This window comes from Typopeltis vanoorti, chromosome 1 (genome assembly GCF_054136105.1).
Source record: "Typopeltis vanoorti isolate ZY-2024b chromosome 1, IOZ_Tvanoo_1.0, whole genome shotgun sequence".
NCBI lineage: Eukaryota > Metazoa > Arthropoda > Arachnida > Uropygi > Thelyphonidae > Typopeltis > Typopeltis vanoorti.
The window spans coordinates 13134839-13155480 of record NC_143549.1 but is presented as its reverse complement, the minus strand read 5'-3'; the positions used below and the strand labels follow the sequence as shown (position 1 = coordinate 13155480).

The following is a 20642-nucleotide window of genomic DNA, read 5'->3' as shown; positions in this document are numbered from 1 at the left end:
TTTGTATGTCTCACAATCATTTCCTACTCTGCTATTTAGATCCCCAACAAGGACCAACTTTTCCTTTATCATTGTGTCAGTTGCTTTTTTTAAAGCCTCAAAAAATTCCTCCACTTCTATCTTAATAGAACCTTCTGTGGGGCCATAGGCACAAATAAGTTTCATTGTCCAGTTCCCCATTCTCATATTTGCCCACATTACTCTACTTGAGACTGACTGCCATTCAAGAAGATTAGCCTCGTATTTTGTGTTGAATACTATGGCTACTCCTTCTTTTCCTTGATTGTCATTGCCTGAATATAACATTTTGTATTTATTGTTCAGAAAGATCTCACCAGTTTTGGTCTTTTTTGTTTCAGTCACCCTTATTATGTCGATCTGGTACTTATCTAATTCCTCAGCTAGCTCCATTTCTTTGCCATTCAGGCTTCTTACATTGATAGTATCAATCTTTAACTCTGGTGATGTCAAGTTGGAGTTTGTTTTCAGATTTGTTCCAGTAGCTGACTTTTCGCTGTTCGCCCTGGTTCCCTGGCAAAAACAATGGGGGCATTGTTTAACCGGGCGACACCCCAGCTGGCATGAAATTTTGTCATGTTGTACCATCATTTTTTATTTTGGTTTAACCAATAAGAATACAATTTGGTCGGCTAAATCCCAAATTGCCATCCCATCCTCGTTCACTCAGTATCGAAGTAGATACCCAACAGGGTGCACCACAAGAAGGTGAGGATTGGACATTAGGTCAGAAGCCCTGGTCGGTTCTCCGCATTCCTTGGAGGTCTCTCAGTTATACAGCTTTGACCCTTAAGCACCCTGAGCAATTTATATAAATATTATTATTATACAGGTATCTCCATGGAGTCAGAGGATTCATCGTGGAAGAGCCATTTATTCACACACTAGCCATCATTCGCTGATGAAGCACTAACTGCCACCTCTGGTAACCCATTCACCACTGTCTAAACAAAACTAGTCTTAACATCTTTGCTAACCACACTCTTACACAGCTTCACTGCTGATCTCTTGCTGTGTACTGAATTCTTCAGTGTCAATCCTATAATCCCTTTAATTACTTAAATGCTTTTATCCCATCACCTCTTTTTTTCATCTATCTACTCTCATGGGGAGCATTCTACAGACCTGTGACAGTCTTAGTCACTTGCCTCTGAATCCTCTCCACAACTTCATCACTGTGGAATCTGTGAGTTATAGTTCTGTGCACAGTAGTCCAGATTCAGCCTTATATAGTTAAACCTTTCTGTCCTTGCTTCTTAGTGTGTAATATGCCCTCTAAACTTCAACTCCATGTCTGTAATCACACCAAAGTCCCTCTCCTCATCACTTTCCTGCAGTTCAGAGCACCAGCCATTGATATAGTACACAGCTTCTGATCTCTTCCCTAAGTGCGTCATCTTACGCTTGGCCAGAATAAACTGGCAGCTATTTACCTTTGTCCATACTGCTAGTCTGTTTAAATCTTCCTGCAAGATCTCTGCCTCACCTTCATTTACCATTACCCAGTTTAGTATCATCAGCATACAACTGAATATTTCCTGTCACATCATTTCCCTATATCACTGATATACAAATTAAACAACAGAGGGCCAAGTACTGAGTCCTGTGGTACACCACTGGTCACTTACCTTCTTCTGGACTCAACTCCTCCATAAATACTGTTTGATATCTATCCATCAGCCAATTTTTAATCTATATCACCAGATTCATATCCATCCTCATTTGTTCCAATTTATGCAATACACTTCTATGTGTAATCTTGTCATATGCTTTTGCAAAGTCTAGCAATAACACTGAATAGCCATTTCCCTTATCCATTGTCGCTTTATAATAAAAAGTAAGCATATTACTAACACAAAACCTACCCGTCATAAAACTATGTCGTCCTTTATGATACTCCGAGTATTACATTCCCATCCACCCATTCCTGAATTCTTTCACCAATTTCTCCTATACCTTAACCACCACTCCTGAGATGCTGATTGGCCTATAATTTGCTACTTCTGCTTGGAGCCTCCTTTATGCAGTGGTACTCTTTTGCCCTCTTTCCATTCCATGCCCAAATTAAAACAACTTGGTCAGGGAAGTTAATCATTCCTTGCACATTCTCGTAATACACAGGCCGATATGCCATCTAATCCCATGGCTATGTTCATATTGAGGTTCTGCATTATTTTAAACAACTCTATTCTGCTATCAGTCAATGGCATTGCTATTTCACCACCTTGATGGTACACCCCAGCAACATACTCACTCAGTAATTCAATTATTTGGTTTTGGTTTTGTTGCCTAAGTCATCCTTCCATTTTTCCATTTTACTTGCCACATAGCAAAAGAACTCTTTAGGATTTCTTTTGGCCTCATCATCTAACTTTTTCTCATAGCTTGACTTTCCTTACCATACCAGTCATCCTTCTTGACTTGTATTGTTTATGGGCATGCTGATCGCCTTTTTTTTTATAGCCCCCCCCCCCCCAGCTTTTTCTTTGTATGCAACTCCTGTTTAATGAAACTATTCATCCATCTGACTCCCACTTTATATATCCTTCTGACTCTAGGTATACATTCAGATATTGCTTTCTTGAAACATCCCCTCGACCATCTCCTATGCATCCAAGGACCACATCCAGTTCTATCATTACAGCCACTCAGGACTTGCTAACCATGCTTTGGAAACCCATCACAATATATTCTGGAAGAAGACTACTCTATTATACTTCAGAAAATACAAATATGAGAGGTTATTCCTGGAATCTGTCTCACTCTGAGAAACTTCCCAAATCTCCACAAATTTAGGTGCATGCGACTGCCCCAAATTTGGGAAGCATTTGTCATATTTTTAATGTGTGAGCTTGTTTTGCTCCAACTATGTTATTCCCTACCTATATCCAAATTTGTTATATTAAAGACAGTCATGAAATAAAATAACAATATATTTAATTTTATCTTTGTTGGGCAGAATGTTCTAGATCATAGGTTCCCAAACTTTTTCAGGCCACTGCCCACTTTGCAAGACATAAATTTTGTAACCCCCCATTATAACAGTTTTCCATGTTCAAGCCATTTGATATTTTTGATGTAAATAGCAACTAATGATACATTACTGCTTATGCCGTTAAATTTTTAAAAGATGTGGCCAATATGTGCTTCATCTTGAACACAGTTATTGCTTTACCGATTTTGGTGAAACGTAGCCCATATATAAAGGTTGTAAAATATATGCTCAAATAACATTATGCACAGTTTCATACAATGGTTTAAATATGAAAATGTGGAATACAATTAAGAGATTGCATTGCATTAATAAGAATCTTATTGTAATAATTAAAACACCATTAAATATATTACAAAATTGTTTATTTCTAACTTATAAAGTAAAAATACAAAGCAAAAATAACAAATTAATGTGAAGTTTCATACAATGGTTTAAATATGAAAATTCGGAATACATATTAAGAGATTGCATTACATTAGCAAGAATCTTATTGTAATAATTAAAACGCCATCAAATGTATTAGATGGTTTATTTGCGAACTTACAAAGTAAAAATACAAAGATTAAATAACAAATTAATGTGAAGGATGAGTCTGGTGCATTTTTAAAAGTTTGTTAATATCGGTTTCAACTTTTGTTAAAAACAGTCGTAAATCGCCACACCCATTATATGCAGTCGGTTCCTTTTCTTAGATAGTAAATTCATTACAGCACTAAACCTACGCTCAGCCAAATAAAAAGATGGAAATGCAATTAAAAATTTCTGCACTATTTCCCATAATCCAGGGTACAGTGTCAGTATTGATTTTTGAAGTCAGAACTCTTGGTATCCAGTTTTGAATTTTATTTTTAGTTCTTCATTTGTTGTGAGTTCCACTTCTAAATTTGATGATCCTGCTGTGCTTACATGTGAGAAAGGATCTAGAACCCAATTTGGTATATTCATGTTTAGAATATCCTTGAATCACTCATTGAAATCAGCATGGAGAACCTTCAAGTGTTGGCATGTAAGTAAATTTTCCTTTTTGAGAGACACTGCTGATAAATTTGAAAAGTGACTATATTCCCCTCGGCCCATATTCCACTTGAACAGAAGAAGTTTCCCTACAAAAGCGGCAATAACGTTTTTTGTTTTAATTAAATTCAACTCATCACCTTGTAGTTGTAGATTGACTTCATTAAATATTTTATAGAGGTCTGTCAAATAAGCGATGTCATTTTTGGATGTAATCAGGTTGGCCTGCAATCCGTCACCTCTGTTTTCTAGGAACTCTAGTACTGAATCAAACAAATTGTCAAATCGATTCAGACAAATACCTTTTCAAAGCCAGCGAACTTCTGTGTGAAGCAGCAAGTGATTGAAATCTTCATCGTTTTCACTACAAAGTTGGATAAACAATCTCTCACTCAATGAATTGCTTCTAATATTGTTGACTACTCTAATAACGTAATGGAGTGACGTGTGCAGGCGTTCACTTAAATTTTTCGCAACCAAATGTTGACGATGAAGAACACAATGTATAGCGAGTACATTTGGTACTGCTTGTTTCAAATGCACTATGAAACCCTTGTGGCACTCTGTCATTGCTGGAGCACCATCAGTAGCAGCAGACAAAATATTACAAATAGGAATGTCTTTCTCTTGAAAAAACTTATTCATGATATTAAACATAGATTCTCCCTTTGTATCTGCTTCCAAGTTTTTAGCAAATAATAATTCTTGACAAACTTTTTCTTCTTTTATGAATCGTACGTATGATAAGAGTAGTGGCTCATTATTTGGGAGAGTTGATTCATCGAGTTGAATGGAAAATCGGCATGTCTTCAAATAATCGCACAATGATTTTTCATCGTCTTCAGCAATTTCATCGATTCTTCTTTGCACTGAATTATTGCTCAAAGGAATTTTCCTGATGATATCTGATGCTGGCTTATGAAGCGCAGTGTTTATTACTTCTTTTACTGCCGGCAAGATTAATTCCTCACCAATTGTGTGGTTTTCCTGCTTTTGCGATTAATAATGAAATATTACAAGAAGCTTGTAATCTGTCATTATCTTGTTTAGTGGACGACCTAAAAAGTTTTGATATAGTTAGACATTTAAAATATTTTTCTTCTAGTACTTGAAAATAGGACAAATCTTTATCCTTTTTGTCAGCATGCATTTTAGTCAAATGCTCTTGTAGCCTAGAAGGCTTCATTGCTTCATTTGAAAACACTTTTTGCAAATCAAGCACATGGGTAATAATTGGTTTGTAGGAGACTGAATAAAACCATATTTCAACTACTCAATACTGTACTGTCGACATTTCTTCTTATATTCAGACATAATGAAGTAATAAAATTTGCAAAAATATTCACAAAATAAAAGATTTAATTTACACTTTGTATGACTCCACTTATCTATCTCACTTTTGACTGATGATTGTTGGCAAAGCACACAAAAAATAATGAAACTTATTCCTAAACCACTGGTATTTATAGATTTGAAATCTAGCCTGAATCCACTTGCATGCATTGACTTGTTTGCGATACCATTGTACTCGTGCTTTGAACAAGTCACTGCAAGCACCCATATTCCTGTCAAAACATGCTGAATTGAGTGAATTACGTACGTAATAGTTGACCGACATACTACTAGTTGACTCGTCTGCTGCATGGATAGACTAAAGCCTGTATAGCACGATCAATTTTTACAATAGCAAAAATTGAATAAATTTTTTAAGTATATAAAAAATAGAAGTTAAAATATCCTGTATGACACGTTCAATTTTTTATTTTGCATGCAAGCACATTTTATTCGTCCGACCATGACATTGTCCGAATAATTATAAATAATAATTAATAAATAAAATAATTACACAAGATATAAACAGCAAACCTACAAAACATAACCACAGAAAACAGTATAATAAGTTTCGAATAATATTTGCTTTGTTTTTTCCCTCTAGTTAGCCTAGTTAGTACTAACTTATATTGCTAACTAAAATTTACGATTTTATTTCTTTCTTGCCATTATTATTTTTACTCGTAATATTAAATTTATATAAAATTGGGTTTATTTTTGTACAAATCAATTAGAAAAGTGGTTTTATATATTTTATACATATTTTGAAATATAACGAATATATTTGCTACTGTAAACATCACCTATTATACACACACATATACATGCTTTATTTTATCATTGACATAGAAAATTGATAAAAAAAAATTGATCATGTAAGACGGGCATAAGATGAATTAAAATGCAATATTTAAATTTTAAATGATTATCTAATCGCAAAATCACGAAAATAATTAATTTTTAAATATATATTATTAATTTCTTCTATAAAGAACCACCGACCCCTAGAATGCCCCCAAATGCTTCTGATCCCGCTATAGCCCCCCCCCCTCCCCAGAAGGCTTCAGCGCCCACTGGGGGGGGGGGGCGGTACCACCCACCTTGGGAACCTATGTTCTAGATTCATATCCATGATAGTGCATTGACTTCAGGATCAGCATATTGTGTTTGAAGAATGAAGCTCAATTTTAAAAAATTTAAATATTTACTATAACACATATTTATATACAATAAATAATATACAAGGAATAATTAAATGCCCATTTTAAGAATAACATAAATGAGCTTGATACTTTCTCTCATAATCTCTTTCACAGTTAATTCAATACTGAGAGAATACATGAATTGTTTTACAAAATAACTAAATATTACATTTAGCTAAAAGTTCTGTAGTCTCACTTGATCATATGGAAACTTCCTTTATAGCGCTTATTTTGTTTTTGTTTATTCATTCATTCATGCTGCCTTATCTCTCAAATTCCTTAGAATACAAAGTTTAATTTTGTATTCTAAGGAATTTGACAAGTATGTTCAAGCTGCAAGTATGTTAATTGAGACCTTTTAGGTCTCAATTAACATACTTGCATGTCTCCTTTCTGTTAACAAGTTTCCTTAATGTATATGTCGCAGGGAAATGATGAAAATAGGGATTTGATCAAATCCCTAAGGGATATGATCAATTCACGGAAGATGTTAAAATAACAACTCTGTTAGGTGATTTCCCTGAAGAAAGTAAGTTCAGATATAGAAAAAAATCAAAACCTGACCGAATTTGTATCTGAAGAACAGTTCAATGAAACTGTCAGGACGTTTTTGAACAAGTGGCATGAAAAAGAAAAACCTTTGTGGACTTGCGAAAGGATAGAAGAAGCTGTCACAATCATTGAACAATTTAAATTAGCACCACTACTTAAACTGCAACGGACACATAAACAGTACTATTATGGAAAAAAATACGATGTTATGGAAGTAGGTACTAAAAAATCTTTGCTTTTGAAGAGAAAGTCTGAATTCGATCCAATTGTGAAAATAGTACCAACGGAATATTTTTACCACATACTTCGGGAAACCCATCAGTCAACTGGCCACGGAGGAAGAGAGAAAATGCTGTATAGTTTGAAATCAAAATACCTAATACCTACTTCAGTTGTACTGGAGTTTTTAAAACTGTGCACGGTATGTCAGTCTAAAAAAAAATTTCCAAACAAAGGAATCGTTGTTTGCCCAATTGTATCTAGCGACTTCAATCATCGTGGCCAAGTCGATTTAGTTGACTTACAGTTGACACCAGATAGAAATTACAAATGGCTATTAAACTACCAGGACCACGCGACGAAATTCAGCTTTCTTCGACCGTTGACTACAAAAAGAGCTGCTGAAGTAGCAATGGAGCTATTAAAAATATTTTTGGAAGTAGGTTGTCCTCGTCATACAAGAATTAACAAGCCTGTGGCCAACATGCAAAATTGTAAATGGTAGGCCTAGACATCCAGCTAGTCAAGGATCTGTTGAGCGATCAAATCAAGATGTTGAGGCTATGTTACGTGCTTGGCTAATTGACGATGACACAAAAAATTGGGCTATAGGTTGTTACTTTGTTCAATTCCAAAAGAATTCCTCTTTTCATCGAACCATTAAACGATCACCTTATAAAGCTTTATTTGGAACAGAACCAAAAACAGGACTTCAATCTAGTCATATTTCGAAAGAGTTGCTTGAAAAACTTGTTACTGAAGAGGACTTGGATCTACTTCTTAATCAGCAGGACCATGACATTATTTTAACACCAGAAGACTTACCAGCAGCTTCCTTAGAGAACAACAACAACACTTCAACTTCAAAAGATCCAACAGCATCTGAATTAATTGATTACAATGTTTCAACTTCAAATGATCTATTAATAGTTAAATCAACCAACAATAACACTTCAATGTCACACGATCTACCAGCAGCTGATTTACTCACTAAAAAGGCTATAAATTTAGAGGATCTACCAGAAATTGAATCAATTTCTTTATCAACAATAAGACAACTCGAACCAGTTAACAACTCTACTTCAACTCTTGCTTCAACAGTTAAAACATCTGTAGTGTTACTTGCATCAGAAGGGGAAGCAGCTGTCAGCAACAGTAAAACATGTTGTGTTGTTTTTGTAGAATGGAATCTACTGGAGCCCATTCATGTGACATTTGTAAATATCCGGTGCACTCAATATGTGGGAATACAGTAGGAGAAGAAGGATATGGATCGAAAATTCTATGCTATTTATGCCAAAAAGAAGAGAGCATTAAAGATCAAAGGGAAAATGCTGCAAAACACCTGAAAAGATCAGCTGAAAAAACGAAACAAGTTTCTTTGAATAAATTTAAAGACATGTTAGTGAATTCCACAGTTTTGGTGTATGTACCTAAGGTAGATAGAGGCACATTAGATGGAAATAACATCGTGGGGATCATATTAGATATAAAAAATAATTTATACCAAATTGGCTACCTAGAAACGCTCTTCAAATAGCTACTACAACATTTACCGAAACAGTTCCACAGATTAACCTAAGTCTGCGCGAGATTGCAGGAAAATTATCCGTATTTGGAGGTCAAGGATTTAAGAAGTGTTCCTGTGAGCAATCCAAATTACAATGTAAAACAAAAAGATGTGCCTGTAAAAAAAGTAACGTACTTTGTAACTCGAGATGCCACAAATCAACGTGTTTTAATAAAAATGAATAAACATTATTTATTAATTACATCCACGAAAAATGTTTAAAATTTCACTAAAAATATCCTTTTTGATTTTTAAAAATATCAGCTTAAGTACCTATTTCTTTTGTTAATTAGTTTCGAATAAATAATTTGTGTTTCAATGACTATTGTTGTATTAACTATTCTACATTTAATAATGCATGGTTTACTAAATAAATACTTTTAATATCTAAACAATATTATTTCATCTTTTCACTAAAATAGTTAAGGGTTTGATCAAATCACTAAAACAGTTAAGGGATTTGATCAAATCACTTACTTCAGGGAAATCACCCCACAGAGTCGTTATTTTAACATCTTCCGTGAATTGATCAAATCCCTATTTTCATCATTTCCCTGCGACATATACATCATGAAAATATGAAAACAACTATCTGTGTTAGAGTAAAACTTTAGTTTAATATAAACCAAAATAAACTTAAACATTTTGACTTTCACATTAAGGTCATTTATCTGGAGTGTGTGTGTGTGTGTGTGTGTGTGTGTGTGTGTGTGTGTGTATATATATATATATACATACATACATATGTATGAAGATTGTACTCGATTGTTATACATATTTTTAAAAACAATTGAATGACTTAAACCGAGAGAAATGAAAAAAAGTTTATTAGTACTACACAACTAGTTTCAGCCTTTGTCAGGTGCATATTATAAAAGAAATAACCATTAAACATGTATATGTTTAACGTTAAAACGTCGAAGTCAACGTATTCAAAGCTGTTCCCCCGTTGGTTACATTGTTAGACGTGTGTGTGTGCGTATAGCATCTCGTGAACGCCAGTATTTGATCACAGCAGAATGACAGTCTGAAAGGTTGTTTAGATGTGCATGGTTGAAGATTGATTTCCTTAGATTCTATAATCTTCCTTTCCAATTTGTCATGGCAATGGAAAATGTTGTTAGATTTGTCCCAAAGGACTGTATATCTATGGTTTTCTTCATCAGAGTATGGCTAGATAAAGCACTGGCACATGTTCTCTTGTAAGCGATGTCTCTCTTGTGCTCTTCAGTGCTTAACTCGATTGACTTATCTATTTGGCCAATGTAAGGAATGTCACAGTCACACCAGATCTGATAAACACCAGGATATTTAAGATTATGATTAGGTTTTGGATGGCTTACTAGAGAATGGATTTTTGGGAGAGGAGTAAATAAAGTTATGTTGTATTTTTTAAGAACCTTGGCTAATTTGGGAGAAACAGAGCTTATGTGTGGTATAGAGATATTACCTTTTACATTATTCATCTCTTCATTATGGCAACCAGGAGGATTAAATAGGAATTTTTTAGTAATTTTTTGAGAATATCCATTTAGTCAAAAAGTAGAGCTAAGAAAATTGATTTCTTTATGAAGTTCAATCGGGTTCATTTTTTTTTTTAAATATATATATATACACACTCCATATACACATATATATACAGTAAAGTTCAATCTTTTTTAAAAAAAAAAAAAATATATATATATATATATATATATATATATATATATATACACACACACACTTATACACTCCATATACACATATATACACACTAAAGCCCCCTTTTTTTACACTTTCCAGGGGACTGATGGAAAAAAGTGTAAATAACAGGAAATGTAAAAAAGGCTAAAAGATGCTTACTGCTAGTATGTAACTCTACATACTAGATTACAAAATTTAATAACTGAAAAATAAATGAATTTACAATTACTTACATTTATCTATTTTAAAAAATCTTTAATTGTTGATTGCGTTTGCTTTTTCCTGCACTCTTATAAGTTCCACCTGCCTTGCCACAGTGTATAAGGCATTAAATGCCCCATTGTCTCTCTTGATACACTTGCAGTATACTGCCTCAAAACAGAGATAGCTTCCATTGCTTCTTTACTAGTAGGGACGGTAGGTTCTTTGCGAATTGCACACATTCCAGCATGCCAATCTACACGTCGCAGAATTGCCATCTTTTCTTCTACCGAAATACATTTTCTGTCTTTTTTTTTCTCCATGTTACTAATATGGATCACCCGCTACCGCAACTTGAAGGCAACTATCACACGCTAAATTACATAGCAGAAATTCTGCAGTGTCAGTTCATACTGTGATTGAAAAATCACAGTATAGCTCATCACTGATGCAAGTGTGCAAGTCACTGTGATGATGGAAATGAAACTACAGCTGAAAGCAATGTTATCTGGGAACAGAAATGCACAGATTTCTGCAGAAATCGATTTGAATGAGAGGAAATCGATTCGAAAATCAGTGTTGCCATCCGAGAGAAAACCTCAAATTATGGGAAATAATGTCCACATCAAGTTGTTAATGGTGGGGAAAACAATATATCGTAAGATTAGGCTTTAAGATGGGACCGACAGAAAATGACAGGAAAATGTAATTTGCTGGAACGGAAAAACGGGGTTTTACTGGATATACAGTAGACTCTAGACTACCCGGAGCCCAGATTTTATCACGGAGAATTATAATAATACAGTAATTCTTCGTGATAAAATGAGGAATACGTACTGTAATTTACTTTGCCAAGGCGTTGCAAGCAGGCATCTGCTACAATCCTACGTGCCGTGTGCATAACACAAGTTGAGACATGCAAAGCGCAGATTTCCCTGCTTTGTCAGTTGTGTATCAGATGTCCACAAGTGCGGAATATATTTGCCACTGTTCCTGGTTACGTTAGTAAATTGTTAGTAAAGAGATTCGAAACATATCACTTGTAAAGTCTTGGAAAATTCTTTTGGACCATGAAGGTGGACATTTCAACCTTGAACCCATGTGTGAAACCGAAGTGGAAGATGAAAACGATAAACTTGTTTTGTTGCTCAAAAATGTACCGAGCTGTGATGATGTCAATGCAGAGGATATTACAGAATGGATGTCAAACGACGAAGTGGATGAAATAACTGACAATGATATTGTGGAAATGGTGACACAGGGGGAAGAAAAAGAGGAGGAGAAGGCATCCTTAGATGACAGGAAAAATCTCATCCCACATGCAGAAGGGTTCAAGATAATTGAGGCAGCGCTGCAGTGCATTAGTGAGCAGGAGGAAGTGACGCCAGCTGATATCATCTGCTTGCATAAGTGGGGGGACATTGCATCGCGGAAGAGGGCTAAAAGGGTGAAGCAGTCATCTATCAAGGACTTTTTCAAAAACTAAGTTTTGACTCTTTCATATTAGGCCTATCCAGTCTCCCTTCCACCACATTAGGCCGGATAGTCAAGAGTCTGCTGTATAAAGAAACAAGCTGCACTACAATCTATATAGCATGTTAAAGTTACTAACCAGCCATTACAACTATTGACCTGACCACTGGTAGAAAAAAAAGCCTTAATACATCAAAGAGCTAGAGTCCTATTATTGTTATCTATTAGGTTAAAAAATTAAATTAAGCTGGAGAGCAACATATTTACAAAAAAGAAAAAAAATTGATAAAGAAACAAGCTACACAACAATCTATATGGCATGCTAAAGTTACTAACCAATCATTACAACTATTGGCCTGACCTCTGGTGAAAAAAAACCTTATTACAATAAAGAGCTAGAGTCCTATTATTGTTATCTATTAGGTTACAAAATTAAATTAAGCTGGAGAGCAACATATTTACAAAAAGGAAAAAAATTAATAAATAATAAAAAAAATTTCTTATATAAGACATATAGATAATAATAATAAGACTCGCTTTGATCTAGTAAGCTTTTTCCCCCACCAGAGGTCAGGCCAATAGTTGTAACAGTTGGTCAGTAGCTTTTCCATGCCATGTAGATTGTAGTGTAGCTTGTTTCTTTGTATATATGTGTATGCTCCAGGTGACCTTAATGTGAAGGTCGAAACATGAAGTGTTTATTTTGGTTTATATTAAACTGAAGTTTTACTCTAACACGGTAGTTGTTTCCATAATTTTCATGATGTATTCTGATCACCGTGTAAGTATGAAGGAAAGGATTTTCTTAATGTATCCTTTCCATTTTTCGAAGAATAATCACTTCAATTATTAATATCCATATCCCTGGAGAATAATTCAAGTTGCATGTAAAAACTTTTCCGAGAATAGAGAACTTAACTTGGTAGTTCATTACTTTTTTTTTTTTTTTTTTGGCTTTTCTTCCTTGCCTCTCTTTACTTCCAGTGTTCCTGTTTCCAAGTGACAAATGTTCTAAACACAACTAACTTGCATGTCGTTACCAAGAAACAGGACTGCCATTATTATAGTACTCGCACGAAACACTACTGTATTACAATACGGAAATTTTCCTACAAATTAATCCGTCAGGACTCTAATACCATGAGAGATCATTCTTGATCTTTTAGGACACTCAGCATGGTATCAATCGACTTGGATCTTGGTCTTCATTTGGATCTTTTCCCTCCCATTGGGGGGGGGGGGGTACATTGAACTCAATTTTTGCCAACCTTTATTTTCACACACGCATTTCTGAATGCTAATAATACCATGTATCTTTACAATATCCTCATTTTTAATATAGTTCTGTGTACTTGGCTAATTTTTATTGGGGTATCTTATATGTATAACCATCATCAAATTCCTGACACATACCCTCAAGGGGTTTACAGGATATGATAGTACTGCATGAAAAATTTACATAATCACTAACTTCCTATCTATAATTTTCCTCTAAATCAATCTGTTACCTATTAAGACTCCAAAATTATCAGATCTTATATTTCTATCTTTTAAGACACTTTTTACCATATGAATCCATCTATATCTGGGTGATCGACATTAAATACGAGGCTAATCATTCAAGAAGATTAGCCTTGTATTTAGTGTTGAATACTATAGCTACTCCTTCTTTTCCTTGACTGCCTGAATATAATATTTTGTATTTATTGCTCAGAAAGATCTCACCAGTTTGTCTTTTTTGTTTCAGTCACCTTATTATGTCAATCTGGTAATTATCCAATTCCTTCAGCTAGCTCCATTGCTTTGCCATTCAGGCTTCTTATGTTGATAGTACCAATCTTGAACTCTGGTGATGTTGAGTTGTGGTGTGTGTTCTAGGATTTGTTTCAGTTGCTGACTTTTCGCTGTTTGCCCTGGTTCCCTGGCGAACACAATGGGGGGGGGGGTCTTGTTTAACCAGGCGATGCTCCAGCTGTCATGAAATTCTGTCATGTTGTACCATCATTTTGTATTGTGGTTTAAGCCAATAAGAATACAATTTGGTTGGCTAAATCCCAAATTGCCAGCCCATCCTTGTTCATTAAGTATCCAAGTAGATACCTAACATGGTGCACGACAAGAAGGTGAGGATTGGACATTAGGACATTTTTTATTATTGCAGATATTTTGGCCATAAATTAATGTGCCATCAATGCATCAGCATAATTACAAGGTAAACCCATACAGATTCTGGGTTCCTGGAGTAAGGCGTGTATGTGTCCAGAATGCATTTAAACTTCCTTGAGTTGAAGCCATTCTGTAGTGATATACTGGATAATGTTTAGTTCTTGTTGGAGAGCTTGGGAATTGGAACAGATAATATTCCCAAGCTCTTTCAAGAACTAAACACTATCCAGTTGCATTATAATACAGAATGGCTTCATTTGAAGGAAATTTAAATGCATCCTGGACACTTACAAACCTTACCCCAAGAACTGTGAACCTGTATGTCAAGTCCCTATACCATATATTACAGGCATTTTGGAGGTGATTGCAAAGATCCTGAAAAGATGGATAAGTCCCTCCATTCTTCCCTGTCAACAAAATCTCGTCTTGACTACCACTTATGAAAAATAAACACTCCCTCTGCTCGTACTTTGGGTAAACAGGATGTTCATTTGAACACCTATTTTATATCAACAACACAAACCTGAAAAATCTGTTCCAAAACTTACCTTTTACATCAGTGCTGAAGCATTTCTACACTGTGCAAACTTAAATCAGAATGGGACTGCCCATTCATTGTCAAAATTTGGGAGAATCTCGTCCTCATAAATGGCAGTTTCAAACAATAGTGCTTTTCCCACACAAACCACAACCACTTCTAAATATAATGCTGTATCATTCCATCATTTTTATTTTAGTTTAGGCTTTAATTGTAATCACATTTCATGTTGTAACAACCCTTATTGTGGCATTGCAGCATGGGGCTTGGCTCTATGTCAAACACCTAACAGGAATCTGATGAGGATATTAGCTATGAATCAGTTGCACTTGAATTGTTTATTTAATATTAATTTGAATGAACTAAAAAATCTACAATTTATAATTAATACCTGAATGCAAGTAGTTCAAATCATATTAGCCATCACCAGATTCTTTTCACTTTAATGAGCCATGGCAGATCTCCCCCCCCCCCCCAATACAATGTTAAATGTATTTCATAGGTGATTATTTATTATTATTTTTTTTTTTTTAGGAAGCAAGTGATGCTAAAGCTACAGCTTCAGAAAAAGATGGAGATACTGGAGAAGAAGCAGAATCTGAATAAACTCTCAAATATATATATCACAAGGTGAGGAAAACTTTCTTTTTTAATGCTTATGTTAATGATTATTAGAATGGTTGAGAATTTCAAAACAGTTTTGATCTGCTTTGGTGTGAATACTTTCCATCCCATAGTACATTATTATTAATATTGTGAGTATTGTAATCATTAGATGTATCTTGTTGCACAATTTGGTGAGTAAGCCAGAAAAATTTAAATACGGGGGTTTTCTGTAAAGTTCTCGGCCTTGACCATAGATGGCAACACTATCGGCAAGAGATTTTTCTTCTAAGTTGGTACATCTGTCATAAGCATCCATGTGAAATTGCAAGTCATTCTATCAAGAAGCTTGTTTTATACAACTGTCTGAAGCAAAAGTGTTGTCTTTGTAAAATTCTTTGTAAGAATTCATTTGAAGTTCATAAAAGTTTATGGGGACTCTTCTTATTCATTTTTGACAATTAAGAAATGGGCTTCTGAGTTTAAATGTGGCCGTACCAGCCTTCAAGATTATCCACGTGAAGGACATGCAAAAAAGTGTAACAACACCAGAAATCATTGTCAAGTGCATGATATGGTATTGGATGACTGGTGAGTCAAAGTGCGTGAAATTGCCGAGACTATAGGCATTTCAAAAGAATGTGTAGGATATATTTTGCGTGAAGAATTGCAAATGAAAAAACTTTGCACAAGATGGTTGTCATGCTTGCTCACAGCAGATCAAAAATGCACTGGCATGAAAATCTCTGAACAGTGTTTGGAGTGTTTTAACAAGAATAAAACTGATTTTGTGCATTGATTTATAATATGGACAGAAGCAGATTGTTCAGCACCAAAGAAGACAAAGTCATCAGCAGGAAAGGTCATGGCATTGGTGTTTTGGGATGCTAAAGGCATTTTGTTCATTAATTATCTTGAAAAGGGTAAAACAGTAACCAGGGAATATTATTCCGATCTTTTAACCAGACTAGACGAAAAAATTCATGAGAAAAGACTTAGTTTTCAGAATAAAAAAATCATTCTTTCATCAGGACAATGCACCTGCCCAGAAAGGTGTTTTGGCAATGGGAAAATTAAGGGATCTACACTATGAATTGTTGAAACATCCACCCTGTTCCCAAGATTTGGCTCTCTCTGACTTCTATTTTTTTCAAAACTAAAACTCTTCCTCACCAGTCAGAGTTTTTCTTTGAATCAAGAGGTGATTGCAGCTGTAGTGGGGTATTTTGTAGATCTTACTGAGAACCACTACAGGGACAGGATAATGGTGCTGGAGGATCGCTGGAATAAATGTATTAGTTTTAAGGGAGATTATCTTGAAAAATAAAAGTAATTTTGAAATTATGAATTCGTGTTTTCATTGTTAGGCCAAGAACTATTCAGACCATCATCGTGGTTCTTTAAGTATTTTATAAGACATAATGCAAACTCCGTGAGCTACCTAGGATATGTCGCCTGTCCTTGATCTTCATTATTTCTTATGTCTTCCCTAGTTAAACCTTCACTTTGATTTAGGCAAAACATGTTATAATAGTCTTTCAGAAAGGTTATACTGGTAATGAGTAATAAATATGAAATACCGAAAATGCTATTTAGAATCGCTCTCTATTCAAAATAGCTAAACCTCCTCCGAATTTGTCTTATGCAGAAATGAAGGCTGTACTTTCTCTGTGGAAGAACAATAACTTTATTATTACTGAAACAGATAAGGGAAAAGCATTAGTAATGTCCCAGAGAATGTAGTTTGTCCTTAAGAGAGCTGACTATCTTTTTAGTAGAAACTCAGATATGTGGATTTGTTTTTGTGTGTTTGAGGAAGGAGAATAGATGGGAGTATGTAGTATTTTATCTGTTTGGTGAGATCTGCCATTGATTGTAGCCACTGTATTCCACATTATTGTATTTCAAAGTATGATTGGTGACTGATTTCTGTGGAAAGGGCTGCATCATTAGAACAAATAGTTTTTGCTCTCTCTTTGTGTGTGTGTGTGAATATTTTTAGAATTCCATACTGTTTAGCTGATATCTTCTTGTGATTTTTGGCTTTCTATAAATGGAAAAAGATAGTATACTGTCTAACCATTAAGTGACTACTGTGCGACCACAGATGTGAGACTCCTCAACACTTCTGCACATGGCAGAAGAAGGCAAATCCCTTCCAATAATAGCATAAACAATGCATTTCATGAGATGAGTTTATTATTATACGTTGAAAAATTAGCTTTTCTTTTTGAAAAATTCTAGTTTTTAAAGAAGTGCTAACTATTTTGCTTATACAACAGTTGAAAAATTTATTAAGCATGTGATTTTGGGTTGGTAACGAATTCGCCATCATCAACTTATCCCTTTCTCCCCTTCAACATGAATTGACTCTTCTTAACACATTGCCAGCTGAGGGTGTGGCATCTGTGGTCAGACAGTAATGTCTCAAGAAAAGGCACACACTTATTTGATTCTATTTCTGATGTAAAGGCACTTTTATGGTGTTGGTTTTTAAGGTAAGTTATAAAAGAATCCAAAATGTCTTGCTCGTGGGACCAGCAAATGCATTATCAACAAAGCATAAATTACATAAGTGTTCAAAAAGTAGGCATGGTTAGTACTTTGTTCTCAGAGTGTGTTCTATGTAAAAGTTAATTGGGGGGGGGGGATTCCAGTACCAGTGCCAAAAAACTACAAAAATAGTATATTTAATTAATTCAAAGATATTTGGGTGTGGGAGTAGACTTAACACTAACACATGTACCACTAATAGATACTCTTCATTAAAAGAAACGTGTCTGTTAGTGATACATTAATGAATATATATTCGCACTTTGGGTCCTTTTGTAACTTATATTAAGCCAACACCCCAAAAGTCACTCATTAGGGAAGAAAAGAATCAAATAATGTCGTCTTGACTTGACACATTAGTCACCCACCTTTCAAACTATTTTTTTTTTTCATTTATACTAATCTCTCCCCCCCCCCCCACACACAGGAAAATACAGAAACAATCACATCATCATCCAGCACAGTAGCATGGAATTCTCAGAATACTTGCACATAGAATGTATTTGTTGGCTTTCTATAAATGGAAAAAGATAGTAAACTATCTTAAAGTTAAGTGACTAATGTCTAGAGAAAAGGCACACAGTTATTAGATTCTATTTCTAACATGAAAATATATAATAAAATAAATAAGAGCGAGAAGGTGAAGATTGTAAGTCTCCCTCTACGTTATGATAGAGGCAAACTGAGGAGGAGGACACTGATAGCCATTGTGTCTATACATAGATTGTGCAGAAGGAATTATCTAGGATCTGTGGTCTGTTTTTGGCAGTAAGATTTGTGCAGTGCTCTTGGACTGCATCTAAATGGTTTTGATGTTAGGTGTCCGGAGGGAGAGCTTTGTTCACCAAGCATGGTGGAAACAAGTGAGTTTGCGTGAAAGCACTTAAAGTGAGTGTGAGAAGACCAAGTTGGAAATCTAGTCTCTCAAGCAAAAATATTGAAGGTAGTCAGTTCAGAAAGTAAAGGGGGGGGGGGTAAAGGGATGCTGTAGTTTCTATATATAATGCCAAAAGTAATCAGGAACAGGGAGGAGTTTTTTCGCATTGGTTAGTGCAATCTCTCCAAAAGTTATAGGTATTAGTGAGACTCGACTAACAGCAGATGTAGTTACAGGGATAGAATATGAAGGGTTTAGTATTTTCAGGGAAGTTAGAGAAGCTAGAATGGGAGGATGGGTACTGCTGATGATAGTGGATGAATTACAGCCAAAGTTAATAGGAGATAGGCAGGAGGATGTCCGTTCATTTGAAGCAGTCTGGTATGAGATTAAGGCCAGTAAGACAAAATATACAGTTGTTGTTGCTATAGTCCAGGAAGTTCCACGGATGATCTGGAAGACATGCATTGGTAAATTAGCACAATGAGTACAGGTTGAGTGATTATTATGGAGGACTTCAACTATGGAGACAAACTGAAAGGAAGGAAGATCACGTGGCAGGAAGGGAATAGAATTTATACACCTACTAAGAGATAATTACTTAAGGCAGCATGTGATGGATGTGACTAGGGGTAGGAGAGTATTGCACCTAGTCATAGGATCAGAAGAGCTATCCATAACCAAGGTGAACACATGCCTCCGATTGAAAGTGACCATGCAGTCCTGACTTGGGAGATTGTAAAACATGAGGAATATTGTCAAGAAAGAGCGTATGTGGAACTACAAGGCAGATGATTATGACAAGCTTAGGAATAAGCTTAAATGTGTGCCATGGCATAAAACATTGCAAGGTAAGGATGTAAAGGAATAATGCATGGGGTATAGTTAAGGGTAATCTAGAGGAAGCAATATTAAATTGCATACTTCAGGTAAGGAGGATTAATCAGATAGGAGTTAGATGGATGAGTAATGTCATTAATTATGAGCTGCAGGAAAAGAAAATGCTATGGAGGGTATATAAAGAGAAAAGTGACCAAAAATTCATGAACAGTACAGGGCTCAGGCAAGGAAGGCAAAATCAGATTATGAGAAGAATTTATCCAAGTAGGCCATAGGCAATCCCAAAAAGTTCTTTCATTATGTGGCAAGTAAGAGGATGAATGATGATGGTCACAAGGAGACAAACAGATAAAATAGTTGTGTTACTGAGTGACCACTTTGCAAGGGTATATCATCCTAGTGAGGTTACTGCTTTAACCTATGTGACAGACACAGAGGTGGATGAATTGGAAGTTCTTAAGATATTGCAGAATTTAAATATAAATGCAGCTGTGGGATTGGATGGGATATCAGCTAGGGTTTTATGAGAATGTGCAAGAGAACCGGCAATGCCTCTGACTAGTACCCCAATGGTCAACGTGGCTTTGTGCCTTTAGTAATTTACTAACTTTTTATTTATAGAGTAACAGCTGAGTTGAATAAAGGAAATGGCTACACAATAATTTTGTTGGATTTTTCAAAGGCATTTGACAGAATACCGCATGGAAGTCTGTTACTCAAATGAGAACAAATAGGAATGGACATGACACTGATTAAATGTATAAGAGGGTGGCTGCTGGACAGATATCAAAAAGTGGTATGTGGAG

General features: G+C 35.3%; 1 long non-coding RNA gene across 1 annotated transcript in view; it reads left to right on the top strand.

Annotated features, from left to right (window-relative positions):
• The window catches only part of LOC150109795 (uncharacterized), a 94016-nt gene that overhangs the window by 55801 nt on the left and 17573 nt on the right, over positions 1–20642 (top strand). The window contains exon 5 of the long non-coding RNA XR_016550216.1: positions 15498–15593. This is a non-coding gene — a long non-coding RNA (uncharacterized LOC150109795). The remainder of the gene's footprint in view (positions 1–15497; positions 15594–20642) is intronic.